Source organism: Lygodium microphyllum, chromosome 4, assembly GCF_053477565.2.
Source record: "Lygodium microphyllum isolate KBCC chromosome 4, Lygodium_microphyllum_v1.1.10, whole genome shotgun sequence".
Classification (NCBI taxonomy): Eukaryota; Viridiplantae; Streptophyta; class Polypodiopsida; order Schizaeales; family Lygodiaceae; genus Lygodium; species Lygodium microphyllum.
In genome coordinates, this window is record NC_141138.1 from 66,976,036 (window position 1) to 66,991,083 (window position 15,048).

Here is a 15,048-nt window from a genome sequence, read left to right on the forward strand (position 1 = left end):
CAAAGCAATCATTGCCAAAGGGGAGGTTTGTGATGGATGAAAGTAGATAGAGAGGCCCTTAATGATGATGATCTCTTGGATGATTAGGAGTAAGCTCTTAGTGCAACATGAGATAACGAGAGCAAAGATAGAATCACCACCCATTGTGGGCTAAGACCTTTTCTAAACAATGATTTTTTTGCATAGGTATTCAAGCCTCCTAAGACATAGATACTCTAGACTTGCTAAGGAGTCATCTTGGCAATTAGCATTGTAAGGTGACATTGAGTACTAGTATCCTTAGATAGACACATGGTTGCAACTACATGGTTTACATATGGATCACCTTCCACCTTATGTAGCTTGGATTCTCCTTTCTTATAGCTCAACACCATCATTAGGATGGTCACTATTTAGCTATATATTGTTAGAACTTGGTTGATATCTACCTAGGATTTGGGAACAAAGATGGCTTTCTATATACAAAGCATCTTCTACATGTATCCCCTACTAATGGTTTCACCTAAGATACATGGACACACATGTTTGTACCAATAGTGGGGGATAGAGACCAATCATTATGGTGCAAATTTCCTCCCCCTAGAGGATTGAATTTGCTAGCTTTGCTAAATTTGGCTAGAGATCTAGAAGGAATGCATATGCAAGCATTTGATATGCTATAAGATTAGAGGGCATTTCCATTGTCTATTTTGGGATGGAATTAGACCACTATCCAAGGTGATGGAATTTCCAAATCAATGTTGCTTTGGACTCTTCCTTTTGGAACTACACTGACATAGAGATCACCTCTTATAGTCCTCATGGAGGTATCTTGGGCAATCACAACATCATACCGTTAATGACTTTTTCAAAGTTGTAGCTGTGTGTGATACTTCAAAGCATACCCAAGTGTCAGGACCAAAAATGGACCCAACACTGGCTATAGGCACTAGCTGGGCCTCTCTAACACTCACAACACAACCCCACATGGCCTCGTGGCCAAGAGGGTGCAAGGGACACATTTCCCTAATCACGCTACTATAGATATCGCATTTGTAGTAGAATGTAGTCCACAACGAGTGCCCTTCCTTACTCCTTAGAGGGAGATCCCACACATGTTGGTGTAGTACACAAACTTAAGATAAACATAAAGGAGGCACCCCACCTTGGCTAAATGCCATGGCCCCATTGTAGCTCTCCCACATCGAGAGGATTGGCCCCTCGATGCACTGCTCTAACATAAAGAATATACAGACAATCTCTATTCTTATATATTTTGAATGATCCAAGAGATTTGATATTTCCTTGCCCCAAGAAACCGTTCATCTACCCTACAACTCGGGTTTCCTTTCACACTCCACGTAAGTCAATGTTTGGAAAACAATTGCAATAATGTGTCCAGGTTTGATACCATGTTATGCTCAATATAAGTGTGGATGACCATTGTGCTCAAGCAATTTATCATTAGAAACTACCTAGGCGAAGTGCAAAGACAACCCTTCATTGCTTTTCTAACCTATTGTACGTGCGACATTGATAGAGACTAGCACTGAATTTCTTCGTGCTACTAGTCTCCTTAATTCAAATAATAATCCGTCCTATATGTTATGCATAGACAAATAGATCAAAATTTGAGTTATTTTTAGCAACTACGTACTTTCACAAACCCTCTTTCCTCCTACCGTTTAGGTTATGTATTCGTTGGGTAGGTGTAGGCTTGATCCTCGTGCTCCAGCCTTGTTATACGTTCACGAACATAACATGTATTTTTTTCTAATTTTTAAGGCATAAAAACTAAATTTTTTCTTATTTTCATTATTTTTTCCCATTTATTTGTTTCTAAAAAAATGCTATTTTAGAATTATGAGTTCTTATTGATCAAGGACACTCAACATCATTTTCATATCAATTTTTATCCCATATGACCCCAAAATACTCAATAAAAATCTCAAATTCCATTATTTTTGTAAAAACTGCAACTTGCGGGTTTTTTGTGTTTCGTGGAAAATTATTATAACATTGAATTTTTCTGGTTTTCTTTCACATTTCAGAGAGAATGCAACATGGAAAACCAAGAACAATCAAAATTAAGCACTTTCTTCAACCATTTTCCATAAAACGAAAGAACCGCTCACTTACGCATAGAAACCCACGGGGTTGAGGCTCGTATGCTATGGTTGGGAGGCCCCGCTGATGCTTCTTCTTTGCCGTTGACACACTCTCTAGGCCCGATCTACGATCTCCACCGCTGCAGCATCATCATTTGCTCCAAATTCTTCATCATATCCCATCGCCTTCTCTCTTGAATTGATGCATACGAACTACAGCAAGAGAAGAGACTAGAGAGAAAGACTAAAAATTAGATTTCTCATTCCTTTATGAAATTTGATAAGATTATAGCCATCATCTCTCTCTCTCTCTCTCTCTCTCTCTCTCTCTCTCTCTCTCTCTCTCTCTCTCTCTCTCTCTCTCTCTCTCTCTCTCTCTCTCTCTCTCTCTCTCTCTCTCTCTCTCTCTCTCTCTCTCTCTCTCTCTCTCTCTCTCTCTCTCTAGAAGGTCGAGCATTGGAGACGCATCAATCATTCAATTTGAGAGGGTGCAAAAAAAAAAAACGCCCCCCCACCTCATCAGTTTTTTTTTTTGTTGAGCTTAAGCTCTTTTACTTAAACCTTAAGGTTAAATCATTAAAATAACCAATTCATGTCCTTTGTGTTCACACTTTCCGAGAAGTGGATATTTTGATTTCGAGTGGGCAAACATACTTAGATTCGAGATCCATTTGGACAGGTGACTTTGCAACATCGAAATCCATCATCTTGGCCTCCATCACGCACTTTGCGGCTCCCAAATCTAGTAGTAGTTGCTTAATAACGCCAAACCTTGCGAGGATTCAATGGGGGTCAAACAATCTCCAATCAACGAACCGAGACTTGCCTTGGATTCCAGCTCCAACCATCTACCACCATTTGATTTTTTATGAAAATTTGGTATTTGGCACTTCCCGTGCACTTTTTGCTTTAAAAACAGTCTCAAATGCTTCTAGCACGACTCAAAATTAGCTCCTAAAATCCAACTCTCATTGATGACCACGGGATAGGGTGACTCGGCCTATCGAGTCCCATGAATAGATTTGCACATGCATAACCACAAAGAGCATCAAGCTAATACAAAAATTACACAACAAATCATTCCATAGCTCTCAGCCTACCCCCTAACAAAATCAATGCATGAAAACCCACAAGGGATAGGCCCGACATAATCTGATAGAATATCTAGAGCGAGTCTCTAACCAACTGCTCAAACACAATTTGACTAAAAAGCCTATCAAAGAGGTCATCCTAGTGGTGGTCTGAACTACCTACCTAACTTAGGACAATTGGACCAGAACCTCCTATTAGGCGAGGACTTCTATAGCCTGGTCACCATAGTTTCTTCTTATAGCACATTTTCCATTCAAGGTTTCATACTCAAGCGTGTAAAAAGGAGGAAGTTGAGTGTAGAGTGACCCAAGTGTTAACCCTCAAACGAACGAAGGTGAAAAATCCGAAAAAGCTGAAGTAGAAGACAAGGCCAAGGCAAAAGTGAAACGGAAGATGAAGGCGCGCCAAGAAAAATCTAGAAACACAAGAAGCGCAGAAAAGTCCTAAATAAGGGAAAAAGGCACACAAGGAAAAGCACAAGTCAATACTTTTGTAAAAGAGCGCAAGCGCATCATGATTTAATTTAAGGAGCGCCGAGCTCTCACCCGTGCAATTTGTAAATGTAGACGAGCGGTAGAAAGGAAGCTAGGAAGATAGAAGGACAATAGGGAAAAGGGCCTAGGCCACGGCCAGCCATGTAAAAAAGGAGATAAGGGGATGACCGCCCAAAAAGGGATTTAGGGTTTTGTATATAAAGTTAAAAAGTGAACGAGAAGCTCATTCTTATGTGTGGCCAAAAGTGGCTCTCCTTTTCTTCTTCTTCTTCTTCTTCTTCTTGCTTGCTTGAGCTTGTGCTTGAGAGAGGGAGTGTGAGAGTGTGAGGGAGTGAGTGTGTGAGGGTGAGGGACCGGGGAAGAGAAGCTCTCCATCTTCTCCTCTCTTCTTCTCTTCTCTTCTCTTCTCTTGTCTTGCTCGCGGTGATGGAGCTTGGAGCGTGGAGCTTGAGGATGGAGCTTGCTTGAAGCTTGCACTTGAATCATGGAGCTATCGGAGTGTGCGAGAGAGGAGGTAACTCGATCGGCATGGAGGTAAGCTCACTACACCCGTAGATATGGATGGCACGTCGGCTATAGGAGAGGTAGCCATTAGTGCTCGGCTTGGAACGCTTGAAACAATAAGTGGTCCGTGGGTCTTGGCGGTTGAGCGAAAGCTCCCATGCCAAGGAGAACAAGGCATCAGTCTCAGGTCCTGACTCGGTACCCAAGAAACTACCCAGCACTCGTGAGGCGACACTTAATCATTTTTTAACGCTTACTTTTATTTCGCTCCAACCTTTTTTTCTCTTTTTGTTTCTACTAGCTGTTACCCCTAGGAAGATAAGGCATCGGCCCCGAGTCTGCTGGCCTCGTGTTTGTGACTAGTTCTCAGGAACCTACCAAGCCTCCATAAGGTAATAATCAACTACTTGTAGAAAGTTTCCTTTTTTTTTCCCTTTTCCTTTTCTCAGTGAGAGCTTAGAACCCTTTTTATACACCTCTGTAATTTTTATTTTTAAATAGATTCAGATCTTGATTGTTTGTTAATACTTTGGCAGGCTTCTCTAACAGCCTCACACTAACAAGAGCGCATAGGACAGCTGCCTAGCAAGTAGAAAGGACATGGTCACATAAGGACTGCCCTCTATCACACGTTGTTATTTCCCGACAATGTCCTAACATGAGGTAGACAACTACTTAAATCTCCCCCAGAAGTACCTAACCAAACCCTAGGACTTCATGCCTTGATTGCCAATCCCCAACAAAGGAAAAGAAATTAACCCCTACATACACATATAACATTAGTTGCTTAAGGGAAAAACTCAGAAAGGGGACGATACCACCTGGAATGGCCACAAGAAGCTCCTCTATAGCAAAGGCTCCCTCCAGGCACTTTGTCCAACCTGTGTGATGCTATCACTAAAACAGGAAACCATTAAACATACCTACAAACAGACATATGGTCCTCTTGGCCTAAAGAAATATCACATTTCACACCCAACAAAACTGGCCCACCTGGCCTAATAGAATAAAACAAAATAGCTCGTATATATCTCCCCTTTTGAAATCTTGCTAATATACAACAAGATGCTCCGTCCCAAGGAGGAAATAGGGCTCCTGCCCTAAACTAAATGCATCAATTTGTGACCCATTCCTCCTACATAAATAGTAAGAGGTGTACACATAACATGTCGTCTGACTAACCTATGGGTCCAAGATAACAAGGCAAATGGATCTCAGCTACTCTTTGCATCACCCATACTAACCATCACCTACCATATAGAGCATGTTATGATAAAAGCCCCCATAGTTGACCGGGTCCTATCTCATCATTAATAGAGATATCCAAACTAGGACCACAGTTGAAGAAAATGTATTCTTCATAAGCAAAGTTTGCTAACGAGTCTGCAAACTGATTCCAATAACATGGAACCAACTGAAGAGACACTCTCTCAAACCTGTCCAGCATGCTCATAGGAGTACAATAATACATAGAAAGAATGGGATTTTGTACTATGTAAGCCCCATTTAGTTGGTTCAATACCAATTGGGAATCCCCCTTTACTTAATAACTAACGGATCTCTAATTTAATCATGACTCTACGTCAGGGATCTCTAATAATTACCCCTATACTCCCTTTCTTGTTTGGACCCCTGGACGCTCCATCAAAGTACAATGTGTACATCCACAATGGGTTCACATAGCCAGGCATCGTCACCTCTACTCGTAATTATGATAGTAAAAAATTAGCATATTCAAAGGATGTACTGAAGGCTCCATTCCACCTTCTTCGTTGAATATAACAGGGATGCTTGTCAGAATTCGTAAGTAGTGATGACAAAAGACTTTGATTTCCCAGATAAATGATCCGTCCTCTTGCTCAATCACTTTATATCCTTTACTCCACCAGATAAGCTTTCCCTGATGATATTGCTGCTCCAAGAATGGGTGTTCCAAATAAGGAATCAGTCACCCCACCAACCTCTTTCATCTCTTATAGGTTCTTGATTAGCCCAATATTGACTTACAAGGCATTTATTTCGTTAGTGCATTTAGAGGTAATAATGTTTAATCTTATTAAGATTAACCTTATTTCTAAACTCCACTCCCTCAAGATCAACTAGTAATGCCATGGACTTATTTTTCCCTATTCTTACGATCTTGTAGGGACCATCCCATTTGGGTTCAAGTTTTCTTAGAAACAACTCCGTATATGCATCATAATATAGAGCTAACTGTCCCTTCTTAAAGGTATATTTCTTTGCTTTTAAATCATACAGTTGTTTCATCCGACACTTAGCCATTTCCTAATGCAACAAACTCTGCAATTTAAGCTCATTCAAGTGGGCCAAAGTCATAAAGCACTCGAAGAGTACATCCTCGTCACCCAAAGAATGATTGATTGCAAATCTTATAGTCAGCAACTCAATCTCTAAGGGCAAAACACACTCCTCCCCATAGACTAACTTGAATGGGGTGTGGCCAATGGCTCGTTTAAACGTTGTGTTATATGCCCACACCATCACATATAGTTTCTTATCCCATACTCGCTTCTTTTCTGACACTATTTTCGATAGACTACCCACAAGCTACTTGTTAGTACTTTCAACTTGCCCATTTGCTTGCGGGTTATTACGTACTTGTTTTATTGTGCTCAATTTGCAATGCGTCAATCATGCTTTTAATCACCTTGTTTAGGAAACAGGTTCCACGATCCCATACTAAATTTTTTGGCGAACCAAATCGGCATATAATCTGCTCTAATAGGAAACTGGCAGTCTCTTTTGCGTCGTTCTTCCTCGTTGCCCATGCCACTATGATATATCTCTTATGTGTAGAAGATGACGAGGTAATAGGACCCAGAAAATTTATGCCCCACTTCTCGAATGGAAGTATAGCCATAATCACAGTAAGTGGTCGCTTTCTATTCTCCATGTTGTCATGTCGTTGACAAGTATCACATCTCTTAACATACTCAAATGTAACTTGGAAAATGGATGGCCACCAATATCTAGCTCTTAAATCTTTTTTGGCAGTCAGTCATCCAACAAAATGCCCTCCACAAGTGAAGTCATGGCACTCTTCCAAAATGAATGGAACCTCACGAGGCATCACACATTGGCAATAGATATCATCAACCCCCTGTTGATATTATGTTCCTACGATCAAGAAAATTTTCAAAGGTTGCTGTCTAATTTTCCTATTTTCTAACTTTGATAAACCGGCTCCAATCTCTCTTGTTGATAGGCAATGCGTGATAGAAGTATACCAAGATGGAATGGAGACCGTATTAATTTTAAACATTTCCTTAATATCATTCCTTCAGCCAAAGTCTCTTTTGACTCCCTGAAATCCATAAGGCATTCCACAATACCCTGCAGCTTCAGTGGCTTACTCCTAATCTCATAATCGAACTCCTAGAAAGTGATTAACCTTTTTGCTAAATGATCAGGCGCATGTAGCTTGTTCATCAACAATCTAAGCCCCTCCACCTTCGTATAGAAAACTACATTCTCATAGAGAATGTAGTGCCTGAATTTTTTAGTCACAGACACCATTGTAAGGCACAACTTCTCCATATAGGTGTAGTTGATTTCTAGTATGCCCAACTTTCGACTAAGCAAAAGCGATAGGATGATACCATTTTTCCTCCCAGATTTGGAATAAACAATAGCTGATATACTATGCATGGTGGCTGCAGAAAATATGTAGAATACTTTGCCCCTTTTAGGTGCTTTTAAAACTGGTGCTTTTACTAGCTCATGTTTCACATCATCAAAAGCTACCTTACAAGGGCCACTCCATTCAAATAGACAACTAAAGGATAACAATTTCATTAGTAGCAACGTTCTTTCTGCAAGTGTTATAGACAAAAGCATTGAAAAAAAAGGGAGACATAAAATGGCCCATAGTTGGGCACAAGCTTCCTTTAGAGAGGGGAAGGTTTGGGATGCTTAGAATACTTGGCTTAAGTGATATAGCCAATAGGATGGATAGTCCAAATAGGAGGGGCCATAAATCATGGAGCATGCCTAACAAGGGCCACCATGATCAATACCTCTTGAAGTATAGACATTGATTAGAAATTGAGGTTGCATACTAATCCACATGACTATAATTCACTCGGCAAAGGTCAAAGAAAATGGTACCATAGATTTGATAGTGATGCATATTGCAATCATGAACTCAACATAAATGTTGAAAAAGCAACCATCATAAACACTTGAAATATATAATGATACTAATTATATTATGGTATGAAAACCATATATATATTACCTCCCGTAGTACCCTATAGATGACAGAAAGTTGTGCACTTCTTTCAGAGTGCGTGGCGGACTTATGGCGACTATGACCTTGATCTTTTCAGGGTCAGTTGTTGCGATCCCTACTAAACTAACCACATGGCCTAGCAATAGCCCATAAGGCACCCCAAAGATGCACTTTCAAGGATTAAGAGTTATGCAAAATGGTGTGCATCACTCAAAACACTTTCTTAAAATAATCCCGAAGATCGTAATGAAAGTTGTTTTTAGATTATTTTCTTCTGCAATTGCCATCTAATTGTATCCCGCAAAGCAATCCACAAACAAATATATCTCCCTACCCGCTAATTAGTCCAAAATCTGGTCAATAAAGAGTAACGGGTAGTAGTCCTTAATTGTCTAGTTATTAAGCTCTCTAAAGTCTACGCAAAGCCGGATTTGATTATTTTTCTTCTTTCTGATAACAACGGGTGAACACCATTTAGTGTGCTGGACATGGAAGATCAAACCAGTTTTTCACAATTTTGGTAACTCCTCAAATAGCCCATCCCTCAGTTCGAAAGGTATACGCCTTACTTTCTGACGCACATGATGGCTACCTTCCTTTAAAGGAATGTTATGGATAGCCAAGGCTGGGAGGAATACCTCTCAGCTTGGTCATAACTCCAGGCAAAAGAGGTCGCGGAATTCTTGGATAAGAGACACATAGTCCTCCCTTTCTTCCAAACTGAGCATGGACCCTATTTTAATTGGCCGCGGATCATTTGGTGTACCAAGATCCAACTCAATCACATCCGTGTCTCTTATTCGATCTTGAGGATCTATTGGCTCATTCAAAGTTATTTGATAGATGTCCTCTGTAGTGGACCCTTCTTTGGATTCATCACTCCTTGATGACGTCTCACTAGCAGATACATCTTCTAATGTCTCTAATTTCGTAAAGGATAGAGGAGCTTTCTCACTTTGAGGAGACTCAGGATATACCACACAATAAGCATCTCTACCAAAAGTCAAATGACCAGCAGGTATATCAACTTGATAGTTGAATCGCAATATCCATGACCTTTCTAGCAATACTTGATAGCTTGGCCGTCCTATGAATCTAATAACCCTAAAGTCCACAATGCATTCCACACTAGCAATGGTCACAAGGACTTTGGTAATACAACCTTTAGGTTGTCTTAAACTATCATCAGCCATTCGCAGAATTGTGGATGCATCTTTTTGGATTTCTAAACCCAACCTCTCTATCAATTCTAAACTCATGATGTTAATAGAGGATCATGTATCCACGATAGCATGATCCGCTAGTATTCCATCAACATGGGCTACAACCCTTGGGCAATGTTTTTTAGCATGCTCCGACTAATCATCTCCTACTTGCACTATGCCCAAAGGTTCCATGATATACCTGGTACTACGTAGGATCTTTTTAAATTCATTGTGCACTCCTAGAGATAGCTTAATCAGATGTGAGAGACTCACGTCTGGTTTAACTTCATAAAGAGAGCTTGCAAAATTGAATTTGTGATAATTTGCTAGAGCTCTCTTCTCTCGCCAGACCATTCTCTCTTTTGGTCGTTGAACTTGCTTTGGTGCTTCCTTCTTAGCTTTTGTTTTTTTCCTTAGTAATTCTTTATCCTTATTGGCGTTAGCTTTACTCTCTACGAGTTTTAGAGGTCCCCCTTCCCTGTCGGGGTTAAGGACTTGCATCCCTTTGTCGTCTTCTTTAGGGTTTCCATCGACATGTTTCACATTATCTTTGTCGCCTTCTCTACCCATTTGACCTCTTGTAATGGCACGTAGATTAGAAGCTTCAGTGCCATTAACCCATACAGCCTCAATGAGGCTAACTCCACTGCCATTAGGCAGCTCCTCTACAGTAGCTTTACCTCTTTGAAGGATTTGTTTTGGCCCATCATCTTGCTGAAGATTGTTCCCTTTTGTATGATGGTTAACAAGACTTGGCTGTCTACTACCTTGATGGAGAGAGCTAATCTTACTCCAACAGGTGGCAGCCAAATGGCCAGACTTCCCACAAATATTACATTTGACATTTGGACAATTTTGAGGATATTGCTAGCTGCCACACCATTTACAACTAAGTCTTGAGGGTGCACCCTCTTTAGGGTGTCTACTTCCTATCAAAATTCATTGTTTTTTAATAAAATTAATATCAATGGCTACTTGTCTATATTGTTCGCTAATCATATTAGTATAGTACTTCATTATATCCTTAACTTCACTAAGGACATTCAAGGCTCTTGACTCGTAGCCGCGATCGTCTATCCGTCATTCCATTGGCCTTACAATTTGATTGGGCATTGGTTACTGACTCACAGGAACAATGTTAGGGTTCGATGCTTGGTCTCCAACATTTGATGGAGCCATCTAACTAGCCATAGGCATAGTCACACTAGGAGAAGCTAGCAATAAAGGCACATTTTGGACCATGCTTCCTTTCACGTTTGGGTTAGTCATAGCTATCCCTTGACTTCTATTGTCATTGATCAATGCCAAATTATTTCCCAAACTAGACCTATATTCAGATTGGTTCAAGAGGCATAGAATGCTTGTAGTCGGGATTCTACTTCTTGTGCTCATCTAATGGCAGTGTCTATATTCGGTAAAGTGACACTACTCAATTGCAGTTGAATGTTGAAATCTAGACCATACAAAAAATATTACAGTTGGGCAGCTGCTGGGATAGGGATAACAACTTACAATTTGCGAAAGACCTCTTTTAACTTCTTGGCATATGCTTGGATATCTTCATGTGGCTCCTCTTGACATGTCACATTTAGTACACATAGCCAATATTGACCACCCCTTTCAGGGGCAAACTCCCTTCAAAAGGCCACAAAGAATAAAACGATTGTGGTTATGGTTCCAGTCTCTAGGCTGTGATACTACACTGTGGCACATCCTTTCAAAGTCATATTAAAGGACATCATTGAGTGTCCTTCATATTGAATCCGACAATTGAACATCAACTTTTGGAATTTGTTAATGTGTAGTTCTGTGTCTTCTTTCACTAACCCATTAAAGATAGGTAAAGGGAATCCCAAAGCTGGCAAATACACCATTCCAACATATATAGCAATAGGTTGTGCTGCCATAGTAACAACCGTATTCACTACAAGGGTTGGAGCAATCGAAACTGCAGCTCCACTCAAAGTGGACGGACTAATTGTAAGGGGGGAACTACTAGAGCTTCCCCCTTCTAATGGATTGTAAGGTGGGAACTACTAGAGCTTCCCCCTCCTAATGGATTGTGCGTCTAACTAGGGTTATCAAGACCTTGCACTTGTAAGGATATCAGGTCACTCCTTTGTTGAGAGTATCTTCTATTTATCTCAGCTCGCCGTCTAGCTCGTTCAACCCTTTCTTGCTTTTGGAGCTCCGTTGCTTAACGGTCTTGTGAGTCTAGCTCACTAATTAGGTTCTAATCAAGTAAGGTATGGAAACCGCTGCTTGTAGGCAGCTCTCGGCAAACGCACCACTTGTTGGGACCAAAAAGGGGCCTGACATTGGCTATAGGCACTAGCTAGGCCTCTCTAACACTTACAAGACAACCTCACACGGCCTCGCACCTAGGAGCGTCCAAGGGACACACTGCCCTAATTGCTACTGTAGATATCGTGTTTGTAGTAGAACGTAGTCTAACGATTACCCTTACTCCTTAGAGGGAGATCCGACACATCTTGGTGTAGTACACCAATATAATACAAACATAAAAGAGACACCCCTCTGACTAAATGTTGTGGCCCCATTGTAGCTCTCCTACACCGAGAGGATTGGCCTCTCGATACGTTGCTCTAACATAAAGAACATACGGACAATCTCTATTCTTATATATTTTGAACGATCCAAGACAATCTCTATTCTTATATACGACCAAGCTTGCCCCAAGAAACCGTTCATCTACCCTACAACTCGGGTTTCCTTTCACACTCCACGTAGGTCAATGTTTGGAAAACGATTGCAATGCATCTAGGTTTGATACCATGTTATGCTCAATGCAAGTGTGGATACCAATTGTGCTCAAGAATTTTATTATTAGAAACCAGCTAGGTGAAGTGCAAAGGCAACCCTTCAATGCTTTTCCATGCTTTTTCAACCAATTGTATGTGCGGCGTTAATAGAGACTAGCACTAAATTTCTTTGTGTTACTAGTCTCCTTAATTCAAATAATAATCCGCCCTATAGGTTATGCATAGACAAATAGATTAGAATTTGAGCTATTTTCAGCAACTACCTACTTTCACAAACCCTCTTTCCTCCTACTGTTTAGGATTTGCATTCGTTGGGTAGGTGTAGGGTTTATTTTTATGTAGTTTTTAATGCAAAAATCAATACAAACATATTCTAACATAGAAACAAGGCTTGATCCTCATGCTCTAGCCTTGTTATACGTTCACGAACATAACATATTTTTTTTTCTAACTTTTAAGGCGTTAAAACTAAATTTTTTCTTATTTTTTATTTTTTTCCATTTATTTGTTTCTAAAAAAGTGTTATTTTAGAATTATGAGTTCTTATTGATCAAGGATACTTAGCATCATTTTCATATCAATTTCTATCCCATATGACCCCAAAACACTCAACGAAAACCCCAAATTCCATTATTTTTGTAAAAATCGCAACTTGCGGGTTTTTTGTGTTTCGCGAGAAATTATTATAACATTGAATTTTTCTCATTTTCTTTCACATTTCAGAGATAATGGAATATGAAAAACCAAGAACATTCAAAATCAAGCACTTTCTTCAACCATTTTCCATAAAACGAAAGAGCCGCTCACTTATCCATAGAAACCCATGAGCTTGAGGCTCGTATGTTGTAGTTGGGAGGCTGCTAATGCTTCTTCTTTACCGCTGATGCACTCTCTTGGATTGATCTATGATCTCTACTGCTCCAGCATCATCATTTGCTCTGGATTCTTCATTGCGCCCCACCTCCTTCTCTCTTGAATTGATGCATACGAATAACACCAAGAGGAGAGAGGAGAGAGAAAGACTAAAAATCAGATTTCTCATTCCTTCATGAAAATTGATAAGATTACAACCATCATCTTCCTCTCTGTGCGTGGATCAACAATCTATCTCTCTCTCTCTCTCTCTAGAAGGTTGAGCAGCGGGGAGGCATCAATCATTCGATTTGAGAGGGCACAAAAAAATTTACGCCCCCGTGTCTTGTCAGTTTTTTTTGTTGAGCTTAAGCTCTTTTAATTAAACCTTAAGGTTAAATCATTAAAATAACCAATTCATGTCCTTTGTGTTCACGCTTCTCGACAAGTGGATATTTTGATTTCGGGTGGGTAAACGGGCTCGAATTCGAGATCCATCTGGACAGGCGGCTTTGCAGCATCGAAATCCATCATGTTAGTCTCCATCACGCGCTTTCCGGCTCTCGAATCCAGTAGTAGTTGCTTTATAACACCAAATCTTACGGGGATTAAATGGGGGTCAAACGACCTTCGATCAACGAACTAAGACTTGCGTTGGATTCCTGACGTCAAAATGCATCTAGGAAAACTCTAGATCGGCCATCCGCCACCATTTGATTTTTCATGAAATTTTGTGTTTGGTGCTTCCCGAGCATTTTCTGCTCCAAAAACGGCCTCAAATGCTTCTAGCACGGCTTAAAATCGGCTCCTTAAATCCAGCTCTCACCAAGACAATCAAGGGTTCCACCACAAGGAGTCACCTTAGACAAGGGCATCGAGAGATGTAGATCATACCATCCACATCTCTACTTGAGGTATCATCGGAGGATATAGACAATACTAGCATTTCATTGATCAAACCTACCTCAATCCTTAGCCTATCCTTGTTTGATAGACCCATGAGAGATATCTTGAGATGATACTAATCCCCATATTAGTTCCACATTGTATTTAATCCATCGTGCTCTCTTACTATTTTCAATAATTTATTGTTTCATAACTAAAATTTTTAGATTATGGTTTCTTTATTCTACTTGGGAAACATGACAATTCCTTATACCTTAGATGTATCTTTTTTTGTCCCATAGGCTCAATTAGGTCTTTTGTAGAAATTAATACAACTTTATTTCCACACACACACACACACACACACACACACACACACACACACACACACACACACACACACACACACACAACCAATGTGGTGCACATCTAGAGAGCATTTGGACAACATGAAAACTGATATCTAGGTGGATAGCTATTCCCACATGTTTGGAGGTAGGGCTTTGAACTTAATGCTCAACAACTCTGCTTATGCCCAAACAATTCAACATTGCAAACTAGACTTAGCTTTTGTAGTTCATATATAAAATCTTTTTTTGATATCGTGTTTGCATGGTGTGAATGGCCTTGAGGCTAAGTGAAGACTCTCAATAGTTTGGCCTACCTTCATGCAAGGTCATAACATATATGCTTATATTTTCCAATTTGTCATTTAGTGCAACCTATTTTCCTCATTGAAGAAATTAAAGAAAGCCTCTTTGCTTTCTTCTTCTTCTTCTTTCTTTGTCTCCCTAAGACTACTCACATTTGGTTGTCATCTCCTTAGCAATGAAACATAGAAGAGAACATTTAAGGCTATAATTACATCCCCTGTTGTAATTACGAAAGCTATTA